Below are 18093 nucleotides of genomic sequence, written 5' to 3' on the forward strand. Positions count from 1 at the left end.
ACGTTTCCTACTACTTTTTATAACTACGTTTCCTATAATATTGTGATAATATTATTTTGTAATTGCGAAAAAGCAGTGTTTTTTTTATTTGCTGATTATCTTCGTTCGTAAAACTGCATCTGATTATAATGTAAGTTTATTTTTTTCAATATCTTGTTTGTTTAAAATGTTTTTTTTTTCATGTTTAAACCGCAAAAGAGACCCAACTGCTCTCTACTGTCTGGAGCTAGTGAGACTATCTGTCATTTTTAATGAGTTATTTTGTGAAATAATACAAATTACTCAAATAAAATTACTTGCGCATGCCGAGATTTGAACCCGCGACCCTCATATCAACAGTTTATATAAAGTATGTTCTCTATTTAATAAAACCATACAACTAAGTTTTATAACTAGTAACTTATAACTAAGATTTATAACTAGTTAATTACGAATAAGATTTATAACTTGTAACTTACAACTAAGATTTATGACTAATGACTTGTAACTAAGATTTATAACTAGTACACGGAGATGAACAAGAACTGCTAATTTATTAAGAATCTTTTCAAATTATTCGTAATCCGATTATAAAAGGAATTGCAGTCTTTTAATGAATAAATGGATAGGTTTCCTGTGAAAAGAGGAATGTATTATCACGATGTTGGAAAGCGTGTTGATAAAATTCATAAGATTTTCGCGTTTCGTCATTATGTACGCGTGTTCCGATATATTAAGATTTTACTAAAAGTTTATCAGGAAACGGCCTGCAAAACCTTTTTAACCGGATTACGAATAATTTGAAAAGATTTTTAATAAATTAGCGACACTCATCTATCTCCCTGTAACTTCCAACTAACATTTATTACAGACTAGTGACTTACGATGGCGATATTGCAATACTAATAATCATCTGTTCTTCGTGCTTCGTAAGTTAGATTTATATAACATTAGCTGACGTGAACCCGGCGTTGCTAGGGGTTATCCTTAGGAGATAGACATATACCGTCGTGAACTTTTCTTTAGACATTTTTAAGATATACAATTCCGTAGTACATTATTTTGATGTATCTCATAAGGTTTAGCCAGCATTAGCAATGTAGCGCCCGAAAATATAATTTTTCGACTCGATTATATAAAACATCGTTTTTCGCTTCTTTCTATAAATATAACATGCATGTTTTATATATTTAAACCTTGCAAAAGAAATTTTCTAAATGATAGTGAAAACCCTATCGAATTCCGTTGCTTAGTTTAGAAGAACTAAGCGCACAAACAAACACGCGGTGAGTGACTTTTTTTATACTATTTAAAGATTTTAAAGAAATTATGTATTCATAATGTTGAATTGTAGAATACATTATTATTTTAATTTGTTCAGAAGTTAAATCTTACTGGTATAAAATATAGCACGAATGTGTTTTGTGTATGTCTGAACACGTGTTCATAAAATTTCTAATACATGAATGCATGAACGCGTGTTCCGATTTATTCTGAATACAGTAATATTTTATAAGGAAATGGCTTATCATCACGTTTTTAACAGGATTTTAATAAACCAGCCATACTCATTTTCTTTTATTTTATTCTGAATTGTCCCACCTCGTTATCATATCTTCTTCCTTCCGCTGCGAAGTTCTCCACGTGTTCTAACATCGTGCACGTGTGTCTATGCCACCCACTTCCTCCCCACAATAGGGGAGACTCGCGAAGGGGGAGTTTGTAGATCTTGTATGCTCAGATCTTGTCAATAAGATAAACTTTTGTATTATTTATGTATGTGATACTAAACAAGAGTCCCATCTTTTCAGAGGCCGTAAAAAGTTTTAAATCTTAAGTAAGTTACCTGGCTAACCAGATCTAGTCACTAAACATAGATAAAGGCATCAAAGCAACGATTTATACCATACCTAGTATTAGCTTTACGAAATGATTTTAATCATGAATATGAAAATTTTCTATTTTAAAACCTACCCATTCTCGACAGTGGAACATCATTTCAGTATCTACCCTCCTTGATCGAGTACGAATTCGGAGATCGCGAGTTCAAATTCCGGCATGCGCAAATAATTTATGTTGGTCCTCAATTAAGGTGACCGGAAAACTCATCAAAATGACAATTCTACACACCTATAAAAAGTGTATATAAAAATATGAAAAGTGATGAAACAAAAACTAGGTTACATATGCAAATATTTAACCTAGTTTTGGTTTTATCACTGACTTTATATTACCTTTTACCCTTAAAAGGTGTTGAATTGTAATTTTGAAGAGTGAAACGCTCAATTAATTAATTAAAAATAATTTACCGTATATTTGAGGGTCGTTCCAAAGTGAAAGATCTCTCAGTTTCGTCCCTGTGAAAGAATACAATTCAGAATTGAAGCGTTGCTTGAAATGGCTTTGACCGTGTTTGGTAACCTCATCTTCACCTTCAACTTCCTCTTCCTAATCTCATTTCCTTTCTCACTACCTTCAGCCTAACAATATACCGCAATTGAGGATGCCATGGTCTCACTGGCTCATCCGGAATAGAAACAGTACTATAATATAACTCTAGCTATGTTTAGCAACCGTCTGAATAATTGAATAGTCATTAGGCAGGTACCCACTTACCATCTGTCCTATTTTCAATCTCCTTCTCCCCAATTCCACCCCCTCCCCCCAACAACATTCTAATTGGGTTTCCATGGACCGACAGGATCCTAAATCAGTAACACATTTATGTAGTGTTAAAAAAAGGTTTTTATTCCCAACAAAATGTAGTAACCACCACGCCGGTTCCCCGCAGGGGTAGGTAGGAAATGCAAAACTTGGCAGCATAAATTAACCCACTTCCCGACGTCCGGTCTCGGCAGATATACTCGTTCTCGATGACAATACATCCAATCAACTTTTGGTGCCAATCACGCAAACTCGCGGAGATATTGGCATTTCTTTTGTTTTCATATTTCATTTCTTTCATTCATGTTTTAAATTGGTTAAGGCGAAGCTTAATGCTAAATCACTAATTTGATTAATCTTTATAACGAATTGGTGTACATTATGAATACCAAAAAATATTCTTTAGAAAAATTGAAGGTTTTTCTATCGTTTAGCTTGAGTAGAATACAAATAAAAACATAAATTACTCAATAAAAAATATAAATGTAAATTACTAAAAAATTATTTTTTTAATAGAAATGTATGAACGCATAAAGGAAACAATTTTAAAAAATACAGTATTATAGCTAAGATTATCTGTGACGTTTCTAGACTCCGTTTGTCAAGCGATTTTAAGGCCTATTACCTACGATATAAGGTTTACCAAGAATATACACATTTTTGGCTTGTAGCTTCCTCTTAACATTACAGCAGTTAACATACGAAACAAATGTCAGTCCTATCCCATCGGCATTTGACGAAGCTGTTAGCCCAGTTGATTCCAGTCCCTGGCAAGAAAGATGCAATCAAGATAAAACCAAAAAATATGTTTTATTTAACATTGTTACCTTTTTAATTCGGCTAAATTTTAAAAGACGATTTAGTAGATATAGTGTAGTAAAAAAAATATAAGTTGATTTTTTGACACCTATTTTCGAACCGTCATTGTCTCCACGTTGCTAGAAAAAATCATTAAAAATTAATTTCTGTAATTTATGCATATATATGCATAAATCAAGTATGGAGGAATTACCACAAAATTAAACACATTTTATTTCCACCTATCTCCTCCAGAGTCAGACTCCTATCTACGTAACAAAACGTGGGTTTTCTACAGTTTTCTATTTACTTTTTAGACAGATATGTTCACTCAGAGAAATGCGTGGGTTAGTTAGAAAAAATGTGTGAGTAATATCAGACAAGTGATTTGAATAATAATTACAAAACGTTGTGAAATCATAATAATCCTCTTGAAAAGTTTGGATCTTGGTAATTTTTATATTGGTTAGGTACCTATGTTTTAATGTTTTGTTGGAATTATATACATAAAAATCTTGAAGTTTCAGAAAACAATTATAAATAGAAAATAAATTATTATAAGTAAGCAATAATTAGTCGCCTGAAATATCAATACAAATTGAAAATATCTCCCGAGTAAAAATAAATACCGCGGACGGGAATTGAGCCCGCACCTTCTGATGTCCGGTCAGGTGATCTGGACTACTGAGCTACGTCGGCTTATTTCCAACTCGACATTTCGACACAATGACACGGTTGTGTCGAAACCGGTAGTAAAGTAAACAAATAATCATTTGAAATTAAAATTCCAAAAAACAAAAATGGTTAATATATCTAAATGAAACATGAAACAGAATAAGACACAGAAAAATATAAAGGTAACGGTCTCAACTGGGAATCGAACCCAGGATCTCGGTCTTACTGAGACAATGCCTCTAACCACTCGACCATTGGTACCTAATTATTAAACGTAATTTTGTCCGTATCATATTTCAAATTCAGAATTAACAATATTATCTTACAACTAATTTTTTGTTTTAATTTATTAGTATTATCTTCTTGTTAATTGATATATTTCATTGATGGTTATATTACTTATTAAATGATATATTACATAGATGGGTTTATTACTTATTAAATGATATATTACTTTGATGGGTATATTACATTGATGGGTATATTACATTGATGGGTATATTACATTGATGGGTATATTACATCGATGGGTATATTACATCGATGGGTATATTACTAATTAAATTATATATGGATGGGTATATTACAATGATGAGTATATTACTTATTGAATTATATATTACATTGATGGTTATATTACTTATTAAATTATATATTACATTGATGGGTATTTTACATTGATGGATATATTACATTGATGGGTATATTACTTATTAAATGTTATATTACATTGATGGTTATATTATTAAATTATGTATTACATTAATGGGTATATTAATTATTTAATTATATATTTCATTGATGGGTATATTACTTATTAAATTATATATTACATTTATGGGTATATTTTTTATTAAATTATATATTACATTAATGGGAATATTATTTATTAAATTATATATTACATTGATGGGTTAATTACTTATTAAATGATATATTACATTGATGGGTATAACCTTCAAAGTTATTCCAATAAAAATTGCATTATTTATTGTTTGAATATTTAAAATATCAGACGGTGTGTAATGGCGTCATAAAATTGGCACAGCTCTATCTATCTGAAATAAAACGGCTTCACAAAATAGTTTCGGTTTTTTCAAGAGGGAATCTCACCTTACAAATAAGATCAAAAAGTAAAAACAGCTACAGAGAACAGACTCCTTAAAATAACCCTGAATGCGGCTTACAGCTCTGCTTGGCGCTCATTTCTGCATTTATATGCATATGTATAATATACGAGATGGGACAAAAGTAATGCCATAATGTGAATGTGCCACAATTTTTACAAATAGTGCTTTGTCATTTATGTTGTAGACAGACAGATAATAATTAGTTGACAACAGGCAATGGAGCGAAGAATGCGGAATTATTGTTACTGCTTGTTTGACCAATTTCCGATCTGTTGTTTTAACACAGCGGGAATTTCGTCGTAGTTTTCCTCGTCTCGTACAAAGTTTCAAATTAGCTTTCCGTGAAAACAGAGGCCAATTTTTTTAGTTTCTAACAAAATGGCAACCTATTTACATTATCACATTACTTTTGCTTCACGTGGGTCAAAACGACAGATCGGAAATTGGTCAAATAAGCAGTAACAATAATTCATACAACAAAATTGACAACGCACGAAGATTTTTAATGTCATTTGCAAAAATTATGGCACATTTCATTATGACCTCACTTTTTCCCCACCTTGTACAGTATGTAAATGCAGAAATGCTCTTCCTACCGCCATGCAGTTCAAAGCCAAAAAGTGTGGTACTTTGCGCATCTCAACTCTGCATCCTGTCTGTTAATTTCATTGAGTAAAAATGGTCCAGCGGAAGTTGCAATGACATCGCGAGTTGGAATTTCCACGTTTTGCAATTTTTACGACAGTTTCCTGGGAGAAGTGCACTGTTGAATGAAATACAATGCGATAATGTTGACGAATTCAAAGAATTGAATTTTCGAAGTTATTTAACTAACTAACATCATGCCGTTTCCCTTGGCGGTAAGCAGAAAAGACGGACCGCCAAACAACCTAATCTTGACACACACTTCTTGCCTCATTCACGTTCGTACATCGTCTGAAACATACTCTTATGTTATTCTAAATCTTGACATGGCCCAACTCAAGTATATGGTTTTTTATCATTTTCATTTTCCCATTATCACTTAATGTAATGAAATATTATTTGTATCAAATAATATGTAAACAATAATTTATTTATCCAATACGTCTGTCTCGACACAGGTATATCCTAGTAAGACAGACATCGAAAAAACTCCTGTAAAAACTTTATATATTGTTATATCTGCCTTAATTTGCAGATTTAAATGTTGGGAACTATTTATAAAAAAGTAAAAGGTTCTACTTATAATTGTGTTTATTTTCGTTACAAATAATAGGTCTGGATTTAGATACACTGTTCATTACCCGAAGCTTGTTCCATGTCAATCTCATCTCACAAGTAATTTTTACACTCTAGCGACATCTGTCGGACTCTGGAGTAAGCTTTATGACTAGCGCCATCTATCGCTTAGATAGTCAACATTATTACCGTACATCACAATGATAATACATTTTTTTTTAATTAAAAAAACTTGTTCGCGCCATGACTTCCTCGGGTATCCCCGACTTCTCCTACGATTCACATTCACAATCGCGTCATATAATTTTGTCCTTGTTCTTCTTTCTTCGTTCGTTCTACATTCCTAAACCATCGAAAAGTCCTTTTCTTAATCTTACTTATTACGCTTACTGACCCTTGCATTATTTGCCAATCTCCTAAATTTTCACACGATCATACAAAACAAAGGTTTATAAATGCATCTGTTTAAATTTTACTTTTGTTTTCAGTAATGAATGAATGCAAATCTTTAAAGCGGAAATTTACCCACTACCCGACATTCGATAGAGCTGAAACTTGACAGATAGACTCGTTGCCGATGGCAATGCATTCCTTCAAATTTTGATGGCAATCACGCACACACACACACGGCAGGATGTACATAAAACAAATTCATTTCATAAAAAAATTATGCAAACAACAGAAAATTTACTAATAAAATATCAGAAAAAACATTCTTGTTTGAATTTTTTTTATTTATTCTACTCGCAATTGAAAATTTCAACTTTTGATAATATGGTATTGTAATTATTACATAATCTGTTCAAGCAGTTTGTTTTACATTGATCAACTTTGAACAAGACAGAAGAGCGTGTGGAGCGAGCAGAATTATTGCGCGCTTTATGAAATTTAAATTCGATGGCGATGTACAATGTCAGTCAAGTCTAAGAGAAATGGGCTGGAGCTAAAATCTCTAAATAGTATAAAATAAAATCGCTGTCCGCGTCTGTCTGTTTGTGCGCTTAGTTCTCCTAAAGTACGCAACGGATTTTGATAAGGTTTTAACTATCGTTTTTAGAATTTCTTCCGGAAGGTTTATATAAATGATACATACATATTTTATTTACACAACTACAAAAAAAAAAAAATTTTTCAACATAAAAGTATGAACGCGTAAAGAAAACAACTTTAAAAAAATACAGTATTATAGCTACGATTATCTGTGACAGTTTCACTTGATCGAGTTTTTTGCTTTCTTATAAAATTATTTACATAATAAATAAAAACCAGTTTTGTGCTTGAAATCGAACGTTTCTAGACTCCGTTTGTCAAGCGATTTTAATGCCTATTACCTGAAATATAAAGGTATTCCAAGAATATACACATTTTTGGCTTGTAGCTTCCTCTTAACACAATATCTCTGCACTGAAATGAGGTAGGTACGGAGTTGGAATTAAAGTCGATGTTATGTAGTTTTTCAACAGTAACATTGCGGTATATATTGGATAGCAGAATAATGTTTTGCAACTTCAATCGTTAATGTTTGCAACGTCATTACCATAATAGGCATTTAATATATCGCATCCTATGGAATATCCGGCCCTCGTACTATCTCAGGTCTGAACATGTGAAATATATTTTCGTACGTTCGTTCAGAGAGGAAGATAAACTAAAAATAAATCGGAACAGAAAGAAACACGCGGGGTGATTTTTTGTGCGCTTGTGTGAAACAAATCACAATGTAAATATTCCTGTTATTTTCTTTAGGGGTATTATTTTGTCGCGTGTCTACAAAGTTATTATTAGATGACTCCGTGGTTTAGTGCTCATAAATTTTGATTTCAGTTCCGGAGGAAATCGTTTTTAAGTGTGACATATATGCTTCAAATGACTTTAGTTATGTTTTGTGACCAGATCTGAACAGCCAGACACTTACCAAACTTCATCTTCCTCTTAATAAACTAATGTTTAAAAGACAAGGTTTTATGCATAGCATAAAGACCGGACATCAAAAGGCACGGGTTCAATTCCCGTTGGCGGCATTGCTTATAATTATTTATTATCCTTTATGCTATGCATAAAACCTTGTCTTATAAACATAAGTTTATCTTATAATAATAATATTTAACAAGTCAAAAATATTTCAGCAATAAATGAAGATATAATATGTCTCGACGCCATCTAGTGAGAAATTTAGCACTAACAAAGCCTTTCCAACAAAAATAAAGTTGGTTGTTTACAGGTGAAAAAAATAAAATAAGCGGTAATTGTTGATTGAGGTACTAGTACATATTGAATCATTTGGCGGGTTTGAAATAAGCCGACATAGCTCAGTGGTTACAGAGCACCTGACCGGACATCAGAAGGCACGGGTTCAATTCCCGTTGGCGGCATTTATTTTTACTCGGGAGATATTTTCAATTTGTATTGGTATTTCAGGAGACTAATTACTGCTTATAATTATTTGTTCATCTTCCTCCTTTCTTTTCCATCCCCACTACTTTCAGCTTCACAGGCTCCAGTTGGGACTCGCATAAAAACATGTTTACAATTGCGTGGTGATCCTTACCTTGATGTATGACCGTGAGGTAAGGAACTGTCATAGTGTTGTGTTCGTACAAAGAGGTCTCCAACTCGTCTTGGAAGGAGTTAAATGGTTCTTTTAGATTAATCAGGGATTTATTATTATAATGGTGACTCGATATTCGACCTAACTAGAAGCTGGCTAGTTGGAATCTGAAACAGTAACTTTTTCTGAGAGCCTTACCACTGGCCCTGGCGACTACTGGCCACTGGCTCCATCTTGCGGACTTCCACGCAAGCTCTACGCACTGCCATCTGTGCGTGCATCTATGAAGCTCTTACTTCCCAACACATAGGAACGATGCAAGTAGACTGAATGCTCGATTGATCAGATCCCTGAGGCGTATGTTTGGTAAAACCATGTATGATCTTGTGAGAAATTCGGAGATTAGCATAGAATGCAAGGCTAACGTAAACGTAATGAGTGACAAAGAAAGAAACGTTTTAGATGGTTTTTGGCATGTAGAGCGAATGAACGAAATGCATAACATTTAAAGCAGCAGCGCGGCTCATAACCGGGGTTTCAAAATATTCACACATTTCAGAACACCTTCGTAACCTTCACTGGCTTAAGTTCCCTGAAAGAATACAGTACAAACTGTGCTGGATGGTGTTTAAATCCATCAATGAAATGGCCCCACCCTACATCTCTGAACTATGCGTCCCGGAAAACACTGGTCTGAGGCAGTCAACTCTTAGATCAGCAACATCATCAGCTGTAGGCAGACTGATGGAACCTGAGCGCAAGCCAAATACTAAGTTTGGTGATCGCGCTTACGGAGTATCTGGGCCGAAGGCTTGGAATAAACTCTCGCCGGAACTAAGATCCATAACAAGTCCAACAGAATTCAGGTCTAAACTAAAAACTCACCTTTTTAAGCTGTCGTACCCTTAAATTAAATATACCATTCCAGAGAGAAAGTCCAGTTATATTCAATTTTCCAATTACGTCCTAAATCCTGTATCTAAATTTCGCTAATAAACAATTAGACAATGTTAATTAAGTGTTAATCTCAAGTGACCTACCAGGTAAGTATTGTACTGTATATTATCTCCATAAATAGTTAGTAATAACATAGATAACTGTAGAAATGTATTATAAATTTGTACAGCGCCCTTGAGGTGATTTTGCACAAAAAACGGCGCTATACAAGTCATCCAATTATTATTATTATTATGGCACGATCAAATGAACCAAATACTTGAGTCGGGCCATGTAAATAATCAGAATAACAGATAGATGTAAGAATGTGAATGAGGCAAGGAGTGTGTGCCAAGACCGAGATGTTTGGCGGTCCTTCCTCTCTGCCTACCCCTGCGAGGAAACGGCGTGATGGCTAGTTAGTTAGTTAGGTAGTTTTATATGAAGAAGTACTACATTTCGTTAAAAATGGCTTGTACAACAAAACAATGATTCGCAAGCGGTCGGAGTCGAAAATTTTTTTCACACGTACCGTACAAATCCTTCTACAATATACACTTTTTTTTACCATCGCCCGGTCTTATAAGGATCTCACATTCTTCTAAAAACGTCCTAACCCAAATAACTTTCCTATGTAACAGATCACATTTCGGCAGCATTCTTTCGACTCTGATCCTCTTTTGTCGTATTCTTCTTTTGTCTTTTCACTTCTTGGCTTTGTCTGCTAAAAAACAAAACAAGGCATCAGTAGTCTTATCATTGGGAATTTAGGCATTATTGAATGTAGAGGATGCAGAGAACAATCTACAACGAACCGTTCAGGCAATTTTCTCAGGATCTATTTATCCGAACGGACTGAAATTATCAGTAAAAGGGAGTTTGGGATAAAAGCATTATTCTCGCGGGCACAAATGAGAGACTTGGGTTCGAACTTTAAGATCAGTTTTCTCAGGATCTATTTATCCGAACGGACTGAAATTTAGAATACAGAATAGAATGGATGGTCTGAAGTTGAATCAATAATAAAATCTCAGCAAAAGGGAATTTGGAAAACAAATATTATTCTCACGGACACAAATGCGAGACAATTTTCTCAGGATCTATTTATCCGAACGGACTGAAATTATCAGTAAAAGGGAGCTTGGGATAAAAGCATTATTCTCGCGTGCACAAATGAGAGACTTGGGTTCGAACTTTAAGATCAGTTTTCTCAGGATCTATTTATCCGAACGGACTGAATTTTAGAATACAGAATAGAATGGATGGTCTGAAGTTGAATCAATAATAAAATCTCAGCAAAAGGGAATTTGGAAAACAAATATTATTCTCACGGACAGAAATGCGAGACAATTTTCTCAGGATCTATTTATCCGAACGGACTGAAATTATCAGTAAAAGGAAGTTTGGGATAAAAACATTATTCTCGCGGGCACAAATGCGAGACTTGGGTTCGAACTTTAAGAGCAGTTTTCTCAGGATCTATTTATCCGAACGCACTGAAATTTAGAATACAGACTAGAATGGATGGTCTGAAGTTGAATCAATAATAAAATCTCAGCAAAAGGGAATTTGGAAAACAAATATTATTCTCACGGACACAAATGCGAGACAATTTTCTCAGGATCTATTTATCTGGACGGACTGGCGTTACCCGGCGTTGCTCGGGTTTGTGAGTTGTGAATGATTTGAGGTAATGCTTTGAGGTTGTGATTTCTAGGATAAACATCGACTTTTCTTTACTTTCTATAAAGATAGTATTCATGTTTTATATATGTAAACCTTTGTGAAGAAATTCTCTAAATGATAGTGAAAACCCTATCAAAATCCGTTGCGTAGTTTAGAAGCACTAAGCGTACAAACAGACGCGGAAAGCGAATTTGTTTTATACTATTTAGAGATCAAAGATATCGGTAGTCCATAGGGTTGCCCTCCACGGTTCGTACCAAGATACGTGAAACCGTGAGGTTTCGAGAACCACAGAGATTTTGAGAACGTAACATAGAGGGCCTTGTCCTCCAGGCCGTACTACACACTGGTTCCTGATTATATATATTTTTTTTTTTTCAAAATTAAGATAACACAGCCTTACTAAAATCGTTTTTATGCTATTTAGGGATTATAGAGATCAGAGATACGTCTTGTTTTTTTTTATTTTTATTGATATATGTCTATCCTTACAAATGATTACAGTGGTTTATATTGTAGTACAGAGAAAAAATTACAGAAAAAAGGTATAAAAAATAAAGAACATAGGTTGATATGGGTAAAATTGTGTGTGGGTGATATTGTATGTTACGTGAACACCTCACTAGGAGAACCTGTTTTTTTTTTTTTTTTATAGTGAATACCTCACAAGAGTCCTAACTGCTCCCGTCTGGAGCCAGTGAGACTATGGCATCCCCAATTGGGGGATGTTGTGAGGCTGAAGGTAAGTGGGGAAGGGAAAGAGGAAGGTGGGGAAGTACCTGGCTATTCAGATCTAGTCATTAAACACGGCTAAAGCCATTTGGAGCAACGTTTCAATTCTGAATGGTGGTCTTACACCAGGGCGATACTGGTAGTATCTTCCACTCTGGAACGTGCCGCAAATATACTATATATTATTTTAATTAATTATTTGTGAAATAACACAAATTAATCAAATAAAATTTATTTGCGCACGCCGGGTTCGAACCCGCGACCTTCGGAATGGCAGTCCAATGCGTTACCACTGGACTATGCCGGCCGTCAAAGAGGCCTGTGCTGAGGTGTTAACGTGTTTGTGATTAAGTGTTGTAGTAGAAAGAGATATTGTTTTTTTTTTTCACATACATATATTGAAACATGAAAACACACATTTATATGTGCGTGTATGTATTTTTGGATAATTCTTGAAGAACATGAATAATATTTAATTTTACTTATCATATTTTGATTATGTTTGGTTTGGAATTATAATCTTTTGAATAAAGTGAATATCTTGATTTTTTATCCAGGCCACGATATGTTTTTTGAGAAATTTTGTAGATGTATTTGTAGTCATTAGTTGTTTCAAAGTAATGGGCATACTGTCAAAAAGTTTGGTTGCGTAGTATTGAAAGTGTCTTTGTCCGTGTGTGGTGTGTGTTATCGGAATGTTCATTGTTTTATTTGTTGATGACCTGGTTTTTATTATGGCTTTTGGTTGATTTGTAATATGAAGATTATTATGGATGAGATGTAGGAGAGCAGTTTTGGCGTAAAGTTGTCTTATTGACATGACGTCTAGAGTTTTGAATATTTTGTTTGAGTCTGTGTAGAATGGTACTTGCAGTATGAGTTTTATTATTGCCTTGTTTACGATTTTGTTTTCTTCATTGATTGAATAAATGAATGAATTAATAAAATTGAATCTTTGAAGTGGAAATTAACCTACTTCCCGACATCCATTTGAGCTGAAACTTGTCAGATAGACTCGTTATCGATGACCATTCATTCTATCAACTTTTGGTGGCAATCGCGCACATACACGTGAAACTATACGCATTTCCCTGAAATATGATGATATTATATATATATTTTTAAATGCAGCAGTTATTATGAAAAATAAAACTCAGTCCTATGCAATTTTCGCTTATTGGTGTACATTTATTTAAGCCAGTCCCCGGGGAAGAAAATTGAAGATGGCAAATGTGAATATTTGATGTTATTTTAATATTTTCTTCGCCAGTATAAACAGTGGGGAGTTAAAAAAATTATGTTTTTTGTAACGTATCCATACATTCTTCTATCATTCGCATTTCACCGCTGTCTACAAACGTCTTCTTCTTCTTATTTACGTGTTCCGTGTTTATTTGCCTCGAAAGAAAAATATGCAGACGGACACAGGACAAGACGAGACGAGACGTGAGACTGAAATAGATCGGCTGTGTCTCGAGACCAGAGAATTTCCTGTCGCGTTTCGCGCTAGCAGGAATGACGCTACAACGAGACTGTTGACGCGTCAATGTGAATTCCGCACAAGAGTCCCAACCGCTTTCAGCTGTCCGAAGCCAATGAGATAATAGCATCCCTGATTATTCCATGGTTCATCCGCTCTACATTCCCAAAACATCAGCCTTAAATTATAAATACATCAATTTGAATTTAAAATCTTGGAATTGGAAATTAATCCACTTCCAATTTGAATTTAAAATATTGGAAGTGGAAATCAATCCACTTCCAATTTGAATTTAAAATATTGGAAGTCGAAATTAATCCACTTCCAATTTGAATTTAAAATATTGGAAGTGGAAATTAATCCACTTCCAATTTGAATTTAAAATCTTGGAATTGGAAATTAATCCACTTCCAATTTGAATTTAAAATCTTGGAAGTGGAAATTAATCCACTTCCCGACATCTTATCGAGCTGGAACTTGGCAAATAGACCCGTTTTTGATGACAATACATTGTATCAACTTTTGATGGCAATCAAACACACGCGCATTTCTTTAAAATCGAATGATATTACATCAGTTTATATGGTAATATGCGAAATAAATATCAATCCTACCCGATCGGCATTTGGCGAGGTTAGTAGAGTGATCGACTCCATTTCCTGGTTAGGAACAGCCTTGCATCTTTAAATACAACTATTTGAATTTCATTTCTGTTTTCGTGAATGAATGAAATTAACCTACTTCCTGACATCCGATCGAGCTGATATTCGGCAGATAGTCTCGTTGTTGATGACAATGAATTCTATCAACCATTTGGTGGCAATCACACACACGAATTACTCTAAAATCGGATTATATTACATCAGTTAATATGCGAAATAAATGTCGAGTTGTTGACTCCATTTCCTGGGTAGGGTGTTACAATCCTCAGTCTAACCAAAAAATATGTATTTTATGTAGTTTTAAAAGACGCTTAGAGAGCCTCATACGCCTCGGAGATCTCGCTGCTATATATAGAAATAGTCAGTTGTTAGAACCTAAGGAATATGAATAAAGTAAACCGTTCATAAACGGTGTTTAAACTCTAATAGCACTGCAGCGAATTGACTTTTAAACAAAGCCAACAAACTGCCAAGTAAAACTAATGCAATTTTGTATGCAAGAAGTAATGGACTGTTTACTGGCAGAAAATGCTTTGAAAACACCACTGGGTCTTTGTCGTTATGCTCAAGAAACTTTGTGTTGCTTACATAAAGGGGTTATTTAATGATTATCAATGGTGATTTCACTAGGGCAATACTGAGAGAATCTACCACTGTGGAACGTGACGCAAATATACTATGTATTTGTTTTATTGATATTAATTACAAATGAATAAACGGTTACCGGATAACTCATCAAAATGACAGTTAAACACACCTATAAAAAATGCTATTAAGGTGAAGCTTAATGCTAAATCACTATTTTGATAAATCTTTATAACGAATTGGTGTACATTATGAATACTAAAAAATATTCTTTAGACAAATTGAAGGTTTTTCTATCGTTTTGCTCGAGTAGAATATAAAAAAAAAATTACACAATTAAAAATATAAATGTAAACTACTAAAAAATTTTTTTTTCAATAGAAATGTATGAACGCGTAAAGGAAACAACTTTAAAAAAAATACAGTATTATATCTAAGATTATCTGTGACAGTTTCACTTGATTAAAATTTTTGCTTTCTTTTAAAATTATTTACAAAATAAATAAAAACTAGTTTTGTGCTTATAATCGAACGTTTCTAGACTCCGTTTGTCAAGCGATTTTAATGCCTATTAAGTACAATATAAGGTGAACCAAGAATATACACATTTTTGGCTTGTAGCTTCCTTTTATGTTAAGTTTTCATAACTTTATAGCACTTTTTAAAGGTGTGTTGAATTGTCATTTTGATGAGTTATGAGTTAAAAAGTGAATTGTCATTTTGAGGAGTTATCATGGAACCGAATTAACACATTTAAATAATATTTTTAGGTATTATATATATGTATATAAGTACGAAGTATCTCTTATATGTTTATCTCATTTTTTGTTTAGTTGTTGACCCTTCAGTAATTTCATTACTTTTGTACAGTTTGCAATGTTTTCTGTGTATTTATAATTCGCTATATACACGGTGTCCGGAAACTCGTAGTACAAGCGGGAAACTGGAGAATCTACACCACATGGGGAACCCAAAAAAACATAAAGTTTTTTGATTTGAGCATTTTCAAAAAAAAAAAAAAACCAAAAAAAAATATTTTTCGGCTATTTTAGGGTTAAAGTTTTTTCTGGTGTTTAGGGTTGAATAACAGATGTTTTAACCCTGCAGAGCAGAAATATTTTATGATTACACCGGGTTAAATGAAGGGTGATTTCAAAATAATGCTTCAAATCCGAGTTTCTTCATTTGTTTTACTTTCAAATAGTTTTAATTAGTTGGGTACTTTGATCTTCAGTAATAATTTATAAGAATTTGATTAAAAAAAAAAAAATCAACTTCAAACTCGATTTACTCGATAACGAAAGCTCAAATAAAAAAAATATATACTACAAAATCGACTCCAAATGTGATGTAGATTCACCATTTTCCTCTTGTACTACGAGTTTCCGGACACCCTGTATATACATATTATTTTTTAAATTTTCTGTAAAAAAATACTATTATAGAAACTATATAAATAAAAATTTAATAACAAACGTGAAAAATGCTAACCACATTTTTACCTTCATTTTTACTCCAATCATAGAAAAATTGAAAGAACTCAATATTTCGAAAACATGTTTGTTTTGTTTAGGGAATTTGTAAGAAAACTGTAACATCACTTTTATGTCGTCCATATAATAAAATTACGAAATGATTTTTGAAGTTAAATCGAATGTTACAATAGCAACGCGTATTATGAATAATTCATTTTGACTATTTTTAGGATTTTATTAATAGCATCCAGTATAAATATTTGAGGCAAACTGGTAAGAATCATTATTTATCTTTCAAACGTAGTAGGCGTTCAAAAATGGTTTTGTAAATACGAATGGTAGAGAGAGCGTGCTTATATTAAAAAAAACGATAATAATTAAGGCGATGCAATATGTCGTGTAATATTTTAAATTGAGCCGCTATCAATAACAACCCTTACGTAGATGACGATAAGTTTTAAATTCCCGCCTAACACCATCCGCCTGTTTTGATTTATGCAAGAAAAAAACATGGCCAAAAAGTGCCTTTTATTTTATTTTGTGGATTTTCAGGCATAAATTTTTAATTTTTTTTAGATCATTTTATAAATAACTTAATTTGCCACATTATACAATAAAATCATAATCAAAAATGGGTTCGTAAGTAGGAGATTTTGAACTTTAAAGCAGTTTTCATAGGCCTTATACATTATTTTTTTCTGGGCTTATAAAAAGACTTATCTAAAAAATAATCGATTATTTCAAAGGCCAAGATGTATTCTACTCGCAGTATTTAATTAAAGCATCTGAAACATTTCTAGGCGACCAAATTTTCAAACCATAAACACATGATTTTGCATTGCTACGTATAGCATCGCCTTAAGTTAAAAGTTGAAATATTTAATAAAACATGACATTTTGAAATAGACCGAAAATCTCTTGACAAATGCTTAAGTTGCATTTAAAGATAAACTGTGTTTTTTGAATGCCTATAACATATTAAATAACAGAACAAAACGTGTTTTTAATAATTTGCCAAAATTAGTTTATAAAACGATTATAAATTTTAGAAAATATTTCATTAAACACGACTCTTTTGGAATCGAGCAAAAATCTCTTGACAAATGCTTGAGTTGCATTTAAAGATACACTATGTTTTTTTTCATGCCTATAACATATTAAATAACAGAACAAAACGTGTTTTTAATAATTTGCCAAAATTAGTTTATAAAACGATTATAAATTTTAGAAAATATTTCATTAAACACGACTCTTTTGGAATCGAGCAAAAATCTCTTGAAAAATGCTTAAGTTTCATTTAAAGATACACCGTGGTTTTTTTCATGCCTATAACATATTAAATAACAGAATAAAACGTGTTTTTAGTAATTTTCGGAGCTTACTTTGCGATTTTTTTTATCGAGAGAATTTTATATAATTAACTTTTCGGCAGAACAAATGTATAGATATTATTTAAAAAAATAAAATACATTTTTTGTGGAACTTCAAAACTTAAAGAGTTAACGAGAAACTTGTTATAAAT

The 18093-nt window shown here is 33.0% G+C and overlaps 1 protein-coding gene across 1 annotated transcript in view; it reads left to right on the top strand.

Annotated features, from left to right (window-relative positions):
* Positions 1 to 18093, top strand: part of LOC149409691 (irregular chiasm C-roughest protein-like) — a 138996-nt gene that overhangs the window by 78289 nt on the left and 42614 nt on the right. The gene's annotated exons all lie outside the window — the stretch shown is intronic.

The sequence above is a fragment of the Hesperophylax consimilis genome, chromosome 30 (genome assembly GCF_061612785.1).
Source record: "Hesperophylax consimilis isolate HC1 chromosome 30, BYU_Hcon_1.0, whole genome shotgun sequence".
In the NCBI taxonomy this organism is placed as follows: domain Eukaryota; kingdom Metazoa; phylum Arthropoda; class Insecta; order Trichoptera; family Limnephilidae; genus Hesperophylax; species Hesperophylax consimilis.